General features: G+C 41.9%; 1 pseudogene; it reads right to left on the reverse strand.

Moving 5' to 3' along the window:
• Positions 1 to 11,733, reverse strand: part of LOC110210515 (myeloid-associated differentiation marker-like) — a 135,197-nt pseudogene extending 123,464 nt beyond the window's left edge.
• Between the last annotated feature and the right edge of the window lie 1,945 nt (positions 11,734 to 13,678).

Here is a 13,678-nt window from a genome sequence, read left to right on the forward strand (position 1 = left end):
ATTAAGGAATGGTGTCTGAGAATGACAGCTGGCTTTGGGACAAAGTAGTAAGATACAGGAATGAGTAGATTTTGGTCAGGGAAGCAGTGTTCCTAACAAGGCCTGGTGAGACTGCATTTTCCTAGGTATTCCAAATCTAATCAACAGGAATATAAACCAAAAAGGAAGTAGCAAGGTGGAAATTGCCATAAACTAGTTTAAGAGAACGTAGTTACTACATAAGAAGAAACATAGCAAGAAAAATGCCCAGAAATTCATAGGAAACAAAGGCTAAGAAAAGGGTAATTAATGAAACCAAAGGTCTCCTATTTCTTCACGAAAATGTTCAAAGTATAGGCAACAAGATAAGCTAGAGATTCTAAGTCTAAGAGCGAACTTGCCTTTATGGTTATCACTGAGACTTGGTCAGATGCCTAGGATTCTGCTTCGTAATTACTGAAAGGTACACAAAGAATAAGGATTGGTAAAGGGAGAGGTAGCATTATATATTAGGAATATACACTTTTTCCAGAGGACAAATGATGAACCATCCTACCTACTTCTTGAGACAGAGATGATTAACTAAAATATGTAGAATGAGACATATATTTTTGGATATGGCCAAGATAGGGAATTTGCTTTGCTTGACTATGAAAAGGAGTCTGTTTTTTGTGAGGTGGGGGGAGGCAAGGAGAGAGAGAGAGAGAGAGAGAGAGAGAGAGAGAGAGAGAGAGAATCCTTGTTACCTACAAAAAATAAAATAAAAAAAAATGTTCCTTCTTCTGACCACTAATTTTATTTTTTTTTTTTGGTCTGGAGCATCAGAATTCAACTGGTCCTCCATGTTTACAATATTGGGATTATCTCTGACTCTTTCCTTTCTCACAGCTCTTATTCAATCTCCTGCTATGTTTTTTTTCTATCCCACATGTATAGCAAACATTTATTAAGTTCTTATTAAGTATATAATGCATGTCAGTTAGGAGCTCAGTAATAAAAATAAAATAGATACAAGATATAATTTTTTGCACATGAATAGTAGATAATTATAAGAAGAAGATACACTGCTCATGTGAAGAGATCTAGGAACCTAAGGGAGAAGCATGATATATAGCATTTGGGTGAAGATCACTGATGGCGGAAACATAAGCAATAGTGTTATCTCAGTATACTAAGACCATCTTGAAATGCAGAGGCCAATAAATGTGTATTTTTGGGAAAAGATACCAAGGTTCTCATAGACATTTTGCAATAGTGGTGAAGGACTTCAATTATATAGGATTTTTTTCTGGGTAGAGAGGAAAGAGGGGGTCTCTCTCTGTTCAAAGCAGAACACTAATAATTTGCTGGCTGGCCTTAGTGATAATTGAAAATTTCAAATTATGGAGGAACTAACGTGGGGAAATTTTAATCTGCATCTGATTCTCATCAACAAAGGGGAGCTGGTTGCTGAAGAGGAAATCATGGGAATTCCATAGCGACAGGGTAAGGGGCATAGCCATTCTATCTCAGAATTTTCAAAAGAGGAAAAGAAAACCAAATATGAAAAATAAAACAAAACAAAACAATGAGTTTGTGACTGGTAGAGAAATAGGCTAAAATCACAAATTCCACCTGCCCTTTTTGTTCTGTTCCATGGGTAAGATTTATATGAGCTGTAATTGGCATAGTAAAAGTGGAAAGGAATGGAAAGAAATTTTCTAACCCCAAATCAGAGAGTAGGCTAAGGTGGGCTAAGCAGAGTAGCTGAATAGACAGAATCAGAGGAATTCAAAAAAGACTTAAAGAATATGCCTCCTCTAGCTATCAACACCTTAAGTCTAAATCAGACATAAATGAAATAGGCCCTATGAGTTAAAGATCTAATAGACCCCTCCCATAATTCATGCTTTTGTTTACACCATTGTAGCCATCCTGAATATTACCCTCCAGGTTCTGCTTACTTTGCTCTTCATCAACTCATACAAGTCTTCCTATGTTTCTCTGAAGCCCTCGTATTTATTGTTATAGTCAAACTATATTCTACATATTCACACACCACAATTTGTCCAGCCATTCCCTGATGGGTACCCACTTTTTTTTCTACTACAAAAACCACTATTCTAAATATTCTGGTATATATGGGACCTTTCTTTCTGTGTTTAACCTAATTAAGAGGAAAGATGCAATAAGAGGATCTCAGGGTCTATGTGTATGAATGGTTTAGTGATTTTTGTCTACAATTCCCTTTTCCCACTAGAACTGTGGGACTTGTTTACAATGTCTCAAAAAAATCTATTATTGTGCCCATCTTTCCACACCCAGAGCAATATGGACTACTTCAGTCTTTGTAATCTTTTTCACTTTAGGGACATACTATGAAACCTCAGCATTGTTTTAATTTACATTTCTGTTAATAATTTGGAACAAGCTTTCAGTTCCCAAGTAGAAGGAAGCATATTCCTTGAAGTGCTTATTTTATTCTAAACACAATGTCCCCTCTTTATACTACTCAAGCTGTACCAGGAAAAACAAATAACTCTTGTTTATTGGGCTTTTTTGTGAGGTCTGAAGCGTATGTGTTACAGGCTGTACCTGCTCTAGACATGCCTGGAAATTTCCTCCTATCTGATATGGATGTGCACTGTGTCTTTTCTGAAACTCTTTGTGGAATATTTTATTCTAGAATTGTCATTGATATTCAGCCATGGCTGTTCCACTTTAGGAGGGATGTTGAGAGCCTGACATACCCTGGTTCAAGGTCCAAATGATGTTCTCTTGAGAAAGAAAGAAAGAAAGAAAGGTAACAGAACCAGAATGAGAACAGGAAGGAGAGGTGTGGGACTAAAGTTGAGAAAGAGAAAAATGAAAGGAAGACAAATGACAGTGGCTGAAAAGTCCTTGGACTTCAGATGAGGGAAGGACTTACTGCCTTAAGGCTTGGGAAAAGTCCAACAGGAGGACTTTTCCATCAGCCAGGATGAAGTCCAAGCATCAAATGATTTAATGACCTACAAATGGCCAGAGTTCTCATTCTCTTCCTGCCATGGCCTGAAGATCATTGCACCTGAGGCCAATCTTGTTTGGCTTCTGTATTGATTACTAGCTTACCATTTTTCTCTAACCAATCTCAGTCCACTGGCCAACAGCTAACTTAGAAGGACAGGTGAGAGTCAGCACCTGGGGTGCATCGAAGTTGATGACATAAGGCACTACTTGAAGGCTGACATAGTGCCATATTCAAAACCGTGGTTGGAATATAATGTGAGGTTGTCAGCTAACCAGAAGAAGAAGAATGTCAGTGTCTCACTAAGGAAATGAGTGCAATCAGGTATAATGGATGAAAGGTCCAGTTCAATACACGGGAATAAAAGTCAAGAGCGGGAACTGTCAAATCAGTCAGTGAACAAGAATATATAATTACTGGGGACATAGAGAAAGACAAAAGAATAGTCTTTGTCCTCAGGAAGCTCACATTCTAATGAAGGTCAGGGCATGCCAAAGGAAGAAATAGTCACTTATTAAGTGCTTACTGTGTGCCAGTCACTGTGCTATGCACTTTACAAATATTATCTCGTTTGACCCACACAACAGCCCTGGGAGGTAGGTGTTATTATTATCATCCCCAGATTACCGTAAAGGAAACTGAGAGAAGACAGAAGTTAAGTGGCATGCTAAGGGTCACCTAGCCAGTTTGAATAAGAGGCTGTAAGTCATCTCAGTCTTCTTGATTGTAGGCCCAGGGCTCCATTCATTGAGTCTCCTCTAGGAAGGGAACTGAGAGTAGGTTAAACCCATGGAGAAGACCCTGGCAGCTGAATGGGTTTGATTCCATCAATATTCTACACCCCACCCTTTCTGTTCTTCATGGAAAAATGCTAACAAATGTTGAGTGGGATTTGCATTGGCGTTGGTGGGATTTGCATTTGCAATGCAAATTGCATTGAATTGGTTTCAGGGTGAATAGGTGAGCATAGATGGGTAGGTCAAGGTAATCATGAGGTCTCTTCTAGCACTCAAGGGATGAGCAAAGTCAAAGCTTCCAATACCCTTCCTTCATTGGTTATGAATCAGGGCTATAGGTATCAATAAAAAAAATAAGCCATGTACTAGTGCATGCACAGGGACTGTGTAGGCTTGAATGGTTAAGGGAATCATTAGCAAAGTAGAGTAATTGGTGGTGCACCTGATATGCAATGTGTGAACAGTGTGGCAATCAATGGCAGTTTACTATCTACAGTCAGCCCCTGTTTTCACAGAATTTATAAATTTGAATTTGATCTTCCACAGCCTTCCACCTCCCTGATGGACACAGGCATCAGTTCCTTGGAATGTAAACAGCCTTTGTAGCCATCTGCAGCAGGGATCGATGCAACACAGTGTTCTTCCATCACTGACGGGGCCCATCATCCTAACGTCTCCTCACCATGACAAGCCTGGGAGTTCTTCCTAGAAGCAATGGGCTAGCCATTGCTGAGGGAAAGCCAGACACTCTGGCATGAGAAGCTGGGATGAGACAAGAGAGGGATTTGTGCATTCTGTCCAAAAAGCATATTGTAAACCTCTCACTTTAAACAACACCTGCTAGACAGAATCAATTTCGAATTGACTTTTAGCTTGGTCTCAGACACAATGTAATTCATGTCTGAGTGTTTATAAAGGCCATTGACTGTCTTATAAATGATTTAAACACTCACCTTGTGGCAGAGTAGAGGTCTATCCATCACAATGTCTTTGAGACAATGCACAGGTGCAGAGACGAGTAGGTGGGGGATTAGACAACAAACCCAGGCCAGCCTGCCCACTGGCTGTCTGGCGGGGCTAGAGTCCAGGGAGACAATATATTTGCAAAAGCTGAAGAATTTCTCCTCACCATGATGAGTTTTCACCACTAGGAAATAGACTGTCTTGCCTGCAGTTGGAAAGTGAATCAAGTATGACATAGAAATAGAACTACCTGACTGCTGCTTTCAAACCAAACATAAGGCAGCAGGGTGTAGGGGAGAGGGGACAGGATTTGGAGCAAAGGACCTGAGTTGAGATGCTGACTGTACTACGAACTACCAGGGCAACCTAGAGGGAGTCTCTGAAGCTCTTTAAGTCTCAATTTTTCTTCTTGTTTTAATCTATAAAATAAGGAAAGTGAACCCGATAACCTCAGCTTCTAGTCCTAAATCCTATGATCCTACAATACGGGCAACATATGGCAGTGCAGGACAGCCAGGTGGTACAGTGAATAGAGCACTGGGCTTGGAGTCAGGAAGACTCATCTTCATGAGTTCAAATCTGACCTCAGATACTAGCTGTATGATGCTGGGCAAGTCACTTCACCCTGTTTGACTCAGTTTCCTCATCTGTAAAATGAGCTGGAGAAGGAAATGGCAAACTACTCCAGTGTCATTGCCAAGAAAATCCCAAACGGAGTCTTGAAGTGTCAAATATGGCTGAAATACAACAATAATTAACAACATATTGCCTTCCAAAGAGCACAGAAATCAGCAAAATGTACTGGAAAAAACACCCTGCTATTGGAATCAGAGGACTGGAGTCACATCCTAGCCTGGTCATGTATTGTGGGGTAAGTTACTTTTCATGGTCCCAGGTTCCTCATATGTGAAATGAGAGTGTCTGATGAGATGACCTTGAAGTCCTTCTCTCTTCCACATCAGAGGTTCTTAACACTTTGCGTATGGATTCTGAGGGCCTTTGGCAGTCTGGGGAAGACTATGGACCCCATCTCAGAATCACATTTTTAAATGCGTGAAATGATGCAAGAATTTCTTTAGCTCCTATTATGTGGCAGACACTGTGCCATATATAATATAATTATATTGAAATCTAATTATAAAAAAAAATTGAGTTAACAGATCCCAGGTAAAAAACCATTATTCTAAATCAATAATACTATAACCAAAAAACGTGACTTTGGACAAGTCCCTTCATTTCTCTGCGATTCTGTATCTTCATTTCAGAGTGGTCATCATAATTCCTGTGCTGTGAGCCTCCTAGGGCTGGTGTGAAAATCAAGTTAACCTAATGGATGTAAAGTAATTTGTATACCATTAAGAGCTACAAAAAAGCCCAATCTAGTCTAACTCACACCCAGGGATCTCTAGACTTCTACACTGAAAGTTTTAACAAATGAACTGTTTTGACATAAATAAGCAAATATTCCAGAGCTCTAAACAGGGAAATGTATTTATTACCATCAGGATAGAGACTAGATTTGTGATTTTTTTTTTAAACATTGCTGTTGGTATAGGGAACTATACCAAAGGTCAGAAAACTTTCTCTACCAATGCATGCTAGCATCAGACATGCCTTAAAATGGCTAAGCAACAGCAAGGTCAAATTAGATTATTGCTCAGAGACTTGCTGGCTGTGATGTTATGTCCCTATAAGGCATACACACACACACACACACACACACACACACACACACACACACACACGTATGTATATATGTAGAATATGTATATATGTGTGTATATATGTATTTTATATGTGTATATGTGTGTGTGTGTGTGTGTGTGTATGTGCATAGCGTGTAAAAAAAAAAGGAAGGCCAGAAGGGGTAGGAAGAGAGCCCAAGGCAGCTCAGTCACATTTACTCTGCCTGTTTGTGCTTCCTTTATGGGAATCATTAAGCATATGGCCGGTTATGTTGTCATCAGCCAGAGAGGGACGGCTTCATCAAAGCCAGCTCAATCTAAACTGCAAGCAGTAGCATGGTGCCCTGCACAGATTTTGGAGAGGGGGATGTGATATGGAGCAGCGCTCTGGATGCTGCCTGCTTTGGACTGTGGCTGCTCCAGAGATGCCCTAAGTGAAGCCAAGGCCAGGTCTGTGCAGACCGTGAACAATGACACACACCATGAAAAATTGTATCAGTGAGCTGGTAGTGCATACCAGTAACAGTGAACATCAGCATGTGAGGTGAGCACAGAGAAGCCCTGGGACAGCATGGAGGATGGATTGTCAGTTAGCCTTGGAGCCAAAGAAAACCTGGGTTCCAGTCCCAGCTCTGACCCATAATAACTGTGTGGTCATGGGCAAGTTACTTAAGCCCTGGGGCAACCTGAAGATTTTAAATTAAAATGAGGTGTCAATCTGCACTGCTGGAGTGTTTTTATACCTGCAATGGCCCAGACAAATTAAATCATAGTTCTAGAATAAACATCTAAGTAAGGAAACTTATTCTGCCATGGCAGACCAGCACTCTTCTCCTGAAACCTATCACCTTAGAGTCACCTAGACCAAAGGTGTCAAAGGCAACACTCCCAAGTTAGAGGAACCAGATCAAAATGTAATTGGGACATATTTAACAAAATAAATAACGATACAATGGAACAAAGGAGTTGCTAATATGTGGTTTTTGGAGTCAACTTGCAAACAGCAAGGATGGATCCTTACCATGTTAGTGGCCTCCTTTTTTATTTTAGCTTGAAGTCACTGGCCCAGAGCCCTGAGAGCTAAGTTTCCCAGAGTCACATAGTCAGTACGTATTGGTGGGAGGTAGGAAGAGAGAAGGATTTGAACTTCGGCCTGTGGTAGCAGGGCTGCATCTCTATCCACTACACTATGTTGCCTTTCTTATTTAGAGATGTTCAAATATCTCAAAGCTGATGTTGCTAATAACTCTGATTTTAAAAGCTCTAAGAAGTCTTCTCCTGTTACCACTTGTAGGTCATTCATACATTATTAAATCCTTGGGCTTAATCCTGACTGGAGAAAAAGTACTTCCCATGGACTTTTCCCAAGCTGTGAGATATAAAGTCCTTCCACCATCTCCAGGGTTCTTTAAAACAAAAATCTTTATCTTCTCTTCATTTTATTTTATTTTTCTTTCTGAGCCTTCTTAACCCCATACCTCTCTTGATCTCACTCTGGTTCTCTTTCTTCTTATAGACTTTTGTGATATTCAGGTCCTCATCCTTTGTCTGATTGGGAATGATCTGGAATCACTAATGTGAATCCCAAACTGTTCCTGCCTAATCCCAAATCTGCAGGTCACTTTGTCCCATTAGTTTCATTGCTTTCATAGATTCAAAGCATTTCCCATAGATTTTTTTTAATTGCAGTTTTAAAATGTCAAAGAACTCACATACCTGTTTAAATGCATCCAGTTTCAGGTCTCCATTATGGGGTGCTTCTCCAAGACTTTTGTGAAAAGTGTGTATTTTACAACTGTTATCCATTGACTAGGCTCTCCCTTCCTGCCTCTCCCCACAAAATAATGATAAAAAATAATTTGGACTTGATCCCAAAGCCCCAAACCAGAGGAATTCATTTCTCTTTTTGGATTAATTCCCTTTGCACAAAATAAAATCTGGAGAAATCTTTAAAACCAATTTTAGGTGTGGTTTGTGTCTATGCCTCTTCAAATGTGGGTAACAAGGTCCCCTCCAGCAAGGGCCCCTTCCACTTCTAATATTACACATTCATTCTATGTCCTAATATCTTTTCCAAATCTAATGCTCTGTACTGTGAGGTCCCTTCTTACTCCCTCATCCTGTGTTCAAAAGTAAAATATGGATGTTAGATGCAAAACAGATTTTTATTTCCTCCATCACAGAAAATGCATAAAATACAAAGGGTTCAAGGGTGTGCATGAATGCATAAAAGATACATAAAATATTCAAATAATCTTTTATACTCAGACTCCTCTCAAAAGTAAGACACTTTGTGGGATGACTGCATAAATAATCTTCATTCACCTTGGACCTACAGAACTCACAGCAGTACCAGGGGGAGTTACCAACGTCCAGTCCCCTCATGTCTTGTCTTTATACTTCCAAGTCCAAGGTGACCCTGTTGGCAGCTTTCTTTTTTTCTGGGAAGGAAGCTGTAAAGGAAATCTTCCTCTAGATGGCCGGTGCCCAACTCAACACCTCTTCAACTTAGTATATTGCCTATGAGATGAACCCAAAGACTAGAGACATCCATTCTTAGGATTGTGGTCTCTGACCTTCACTCAGAAAAATAAATAGAAAGATAGAAGACGACAAGCAGGAGGTAGAGATCCAGAAACTCAAGTTTCCGACTTGCTGAGGCTATTTGCCATGTGCTTGCCCTTTGGCAAATCATCATTTTCTGCTTCTGGGGCAGAAGGTAGAGAGAAATCCCTCCTCCACTTTGACACTCTCCTGTGCAGAAGTCCAAAGCAGAGAGCTCATATGCAAAATATAACAAAAAAGAGATGATGGAGTCACTGAACTGAAAAGGAAGGTGCTTCTCCCAACAATTGTTCATCCTCCTGGACCTGAGTCAAACAAGTATCAGGAGGCAGCATAAGGTACTGGGAACCAATCAGAATCAATCCCTGTGTTCTCTCTGCAAGGGACTAGGGCACAAGTATCTGCAACTAGAGAGAAGGTAGTATAATTTCTTTTTGTTATTTGTCCTTCATTCTCAAAGAGGACCATGATATAATCAAGGTGATGCCATGACTCCCAAGTGAATTGGATTTAAGTGAGGGTAGTGTCTAGATTCATGGCAAGTGTCTATTTCAGCAAAGTTCCTCACTATCTAATCTCATCAAGTTGATTAAAGAGACTCATCCAATTGGGAGCCCCTGATCATCTATCTGTACACCACTCAGGAAATGTCAATCCATTAATCAAGTGCCTACTTCCTCACTACTATCTGTTTTTTTCTCCCTACTCACTACTATGTGTCTCTGGGGAGAAAGAGAAGAAATCCATGACCTAGTCCAAATCCTAAAGGAGATTTTATTCTTTTTTTTTTTTAAACTTCATATGTGGTCTTTATATTGAGAAAAAAAATGCAGACACTAACTGCAGATCTACGGGGAGGAGGAGGGGGAGCATAGTAATACACCACCATATCCAATACAGCCCAACATAATCTCCCCAGAGAAAGTGATGTGGGGTGCTCAGAAGAGGCAGCAAACACACATACACACACATGCACACACATAGACACACAATACGCACACACACATACAGGGCAATGGAGAGGAGGAGGTTAGGAGGAAAACATTTACTCCCTTCTCTCTGGTCCTCCAAATCCCCCCGGCTACCTGTTAGTCTTAAGGAAAGCCATCACTTCTGGTGTTTCTTGGTTAGGTGGCCTTTGCCTTGAGTCTCAGTCTTGACTGACATTCCCTTGACTGACCAGAAAGGTCCAAGACAGATGGGGAGGGGTGGTGCTCACCCTCCTCCATTCCCTTTCCCCAGGTTGCCCGGAGGAGCTGTCCCTAATGTTGTGATGATGGAGACCAAGGCAAAGCAGGGCTTGAGGACTGCACTGTCTGAGAATCCTAGACACCTCTTGGGATACATTTTTCACTTGGAAGAGGAGGTGCATCTGGCACAGAAAGGCTGCCCCCACTGCCTCCATCCAGGCAGGAAGAGGATGAAGGAAGAGGGCATCTCCTTCCCCAGCTCTCCCAACATTCACACATACTAAGGCACACGGGATTGGGGGCAGGGCAGGGGAGCAGGTAGAGCAACAGACTTTGGCAGTGGGATACCATGGCCCTGGGTAGGGGTTGATGTGTGGCCAAGTGACCCTGGAATAGCTACTGGGAATTTGGCCAGGGGTAAGAATCTCAGGACCTTAGAGGGGAGTTGGGACAGGCAGAAGGTCAGGAGAAAGAGGAGGCCAAAAGCTGATGGGAAAGAACGAAATGTCTTGCCATGAATCTAGACACTACCCTCACTTAAATCCAATTCACTTGGGAGTCACGGCATCACCTTCCTTATATCATGGTCCTCTTCGAGACAGTGAGAAAAGCAGGCAAAGGGACCCAAGAAAGGAAAGAGGAGAAGGAGATTGGGAAGGGAGAGGCTGGTAGGCTGATGCCCACCTAATGAGGACCTGCCAGGATGAATGCACCAGGTCAGCCACATAAGCCAGGAAGTTGACTGCTGTGAGGATTGCCACCGTCATCCATCGATCCCAGTCACACACAGTAGAAGCATGGTGACTGGGGCAGCCAGAATCGTCCTGTGTCCGGGGCCGTCCATCCTGCCTCTCATCAAGCTGATAGAGGGGCCAAAGCACCAGGGCTGAGGTATAGAGAGCCACCACCAGCGTGGCCAGGCCTCTGAGGAAACTAGGGAATGAGATGGGCAACTGGCCTGTGCAGTGACCCAGGCCTAGGAGGATGGACACAGCAGACAGGATAAAGCAGATACAGTAGACCGCCAGACATCATTCCAGGGTGGCATGACGCTATTGGATGGGTGGGTCACTGGCAAAGGCAAAAATGATACAAGCTACAAAAGTCTCAAAGACCTTGAGGAGGCCAGGGACTGTGGCCACGTAGTCTGTGACCTCTCCGGGCTGGCCTTTGGTCCAGGTCACCTCAGTGGCATAGGTGAGGCAGGCCACACAGGAGAACAAGGTGGCTGCAAGGACACAGTATCGTCTTTGGCCCTGGGGCATGAACTGTACCTAGGTAGTAGGGTAAATGATGGAGCTGAGAGGCAGAGCAGGGTGGTATAGCAGGTGTAGGCAATGGGGAAATTTTACCAGAAGAGTGGGAATTGGGGTTGGAAGCCACCCACCTCTACCACCAGAATCACCAGTGTCATGGCAAAGCAAAAATACCACACAAACATGACCCCATCCCAGGCACCCACATGGACCATTTACAAGAAGGCCACGCAGGTGGATACCAGCTGTAGCAGATGCAGGAGGCCCACCTTGGATGTTAGTGGCCTAGGAGAGCCTACTATGGTGGGTGAGCCCAAGCCAAAAAGAGGGGGTGGTAGCAGTCACAGTGGTTTGAGTGATGGTCACTGGCATGACTGAAACCTCTGGTCACACTCCTTCCTGAGAAGGGGGTTCAGACAGGTTTTTGTCCTGCTACTCTAAGAAGCTCGCAGTCTGCAGGCTCCCTCCTGGGTACTTCTGGAGATTTTATTCTTAAAAGGCAATGTGCTAAGTTAGATGTGGAATCAGGAGAGACATGGGTGCAGAACCTGAGCTGACACTGGGCAGATGGCTTAACCTCTCTACGTCCCAGTTTCCTCATCTCTAAAATGAAATCGATAGAACACTTAGCTCAAAGGGTTATAGTAAGAATCAAATACAAAATTATTTGTATATCTTAAAACACTATTTAAATATCAGCTATTATTGCATGGACAGGATCTCCATAAAATCTTAGGCCACATAGGAAAATTATAAAGTAGACTAGAAGTCTGGCCTAGATAATTCTAAGGCCCTGTTGCAAACCTACAGCAAATGCTTCTAGGAAATGTTAATAGAGTGGAGGTCTGAAGCAGCCTATAAATAGTACTGAAAGACAAAGGTTTTGTTTTGTTATTGTTTTAAGAGAAACACTGAGCAGGATTGGAATGGTTTTGGAAATTGTCTTTAGATGAACATAGGAGTTTTTAACCTGGAAAAGAGAAGACTTTAAGGTGCAGCATGTTTGATGTCTAAATACCTAAAGGGCAGTCATGGAGGATAAGGATTAGACTTGTTCTATGTAACTCCTAGCACATAGTTCAGACCAATGAGTGGAAATGATTGGGAAGCAGATGTCACCTCAACATAATGGAAGAATTTTCCAAAAATGAAAACCACCCAACAATGAAATAAATTACTCTGGTAGACAGTGAGGTCCTCAACACTGGAGACATTCAAACAGAGGCTGGCCAACTATAGAGAGAATTCCTGTACTGGGGAAGAGTTGATAAGGATGAACTCTACAGTCCCTCCTTCCCCTCCACCCCACAATGTGTTTCTATAGTCTTACTTCATAGTAAATGAGTGAGAATGAGTGACACTCCATTGGCTTCTTACTCCTGAGGTTTGATAAATTGTTGGTAACTGAAGATCAGCTTGTGAGCCAGCTTCAGGCCATGGGGCAAAAAGGGTGATGAGCGAGAGGGAGTGAATCAGCCATAATATTTTGCTGTGGGCTGTAGAAGAAAAGGAAGATCATTGGCACTGAATATACTGTCAAGCAGAGACACTCACATGGACTAGGGATTGGAGGGAGGAAGGAAACTCTCATAATCTCCTTCTAAGACAGATCCTTTTCCAGGGGCTATATTTTCTGTTGCCATTGCCCCAGATGCTTTTTAAAATCATGTGGTTGTTTCTCTCCAAATATCCCTCTTTGTGCAGCAGATTCTGTTCAGCCAAGTAGTTTATAAATACTCTGGTTGTTAGCCAACTTTCTCTAATTATGTCAATGGCTCTTCAGCTAATTTTATTTTATTTCTCCTCACTATTTCTCTATTTCACTTGTGACTAGGAAAAAGACCCTGTTAGATTCTGTAGCCCTGCCAGCTGCATAGCTGGATACTGTTGTATGGTCAGTTGTCACCTCAATCCTATGGAGAAGAAAAATAATCTCTCCTCAGGCTTGGGATACCCAAGTTCAAATCCTGGTTTCACCTCTGAATAGCTTTGTGATCTCAGGCAAATCAAATAGCCTCTCAGGTTCAGTTTCTTCATCTATCTGCAAAATCAATGTCAATCACCAAGCATTTTTCTAGTGCCTGTATATGTGTTGGGCACAGTGCAAGGCACTGGGGATTCCAAGACAAACATGTATGTATGTGTATGTGTATTTATATATGCATGTGTATATACATATACATACACACATATCTATTAAGGAACTTACATTCTGTTATTCTGTTGAGGGGAAATGAAAAAGGTTTGACTAAATAATCTTGAAAACCTTCTGGTCTAACACTTTATTTTCTAAGGTTCCTTCCAATTTGAACCTTTT

Source organism: Phascolarctos cinereus, unplaced genomic scaffold (genome assembly GCF_003287225.1).
Source record: "Phascolarctos cinereus isolate Bilbo 61053 unplaced genomic scaffold, phaCin_HiC Scaffold_2;HRSCAF=192, whole genome shotgun sequence".
NCBI lineage: Eukaryota > Metazoa > Chordata > Mammalia > Diprotodontia > Phascolarctidae > Phascolarctos > Phascolarctos cinereus.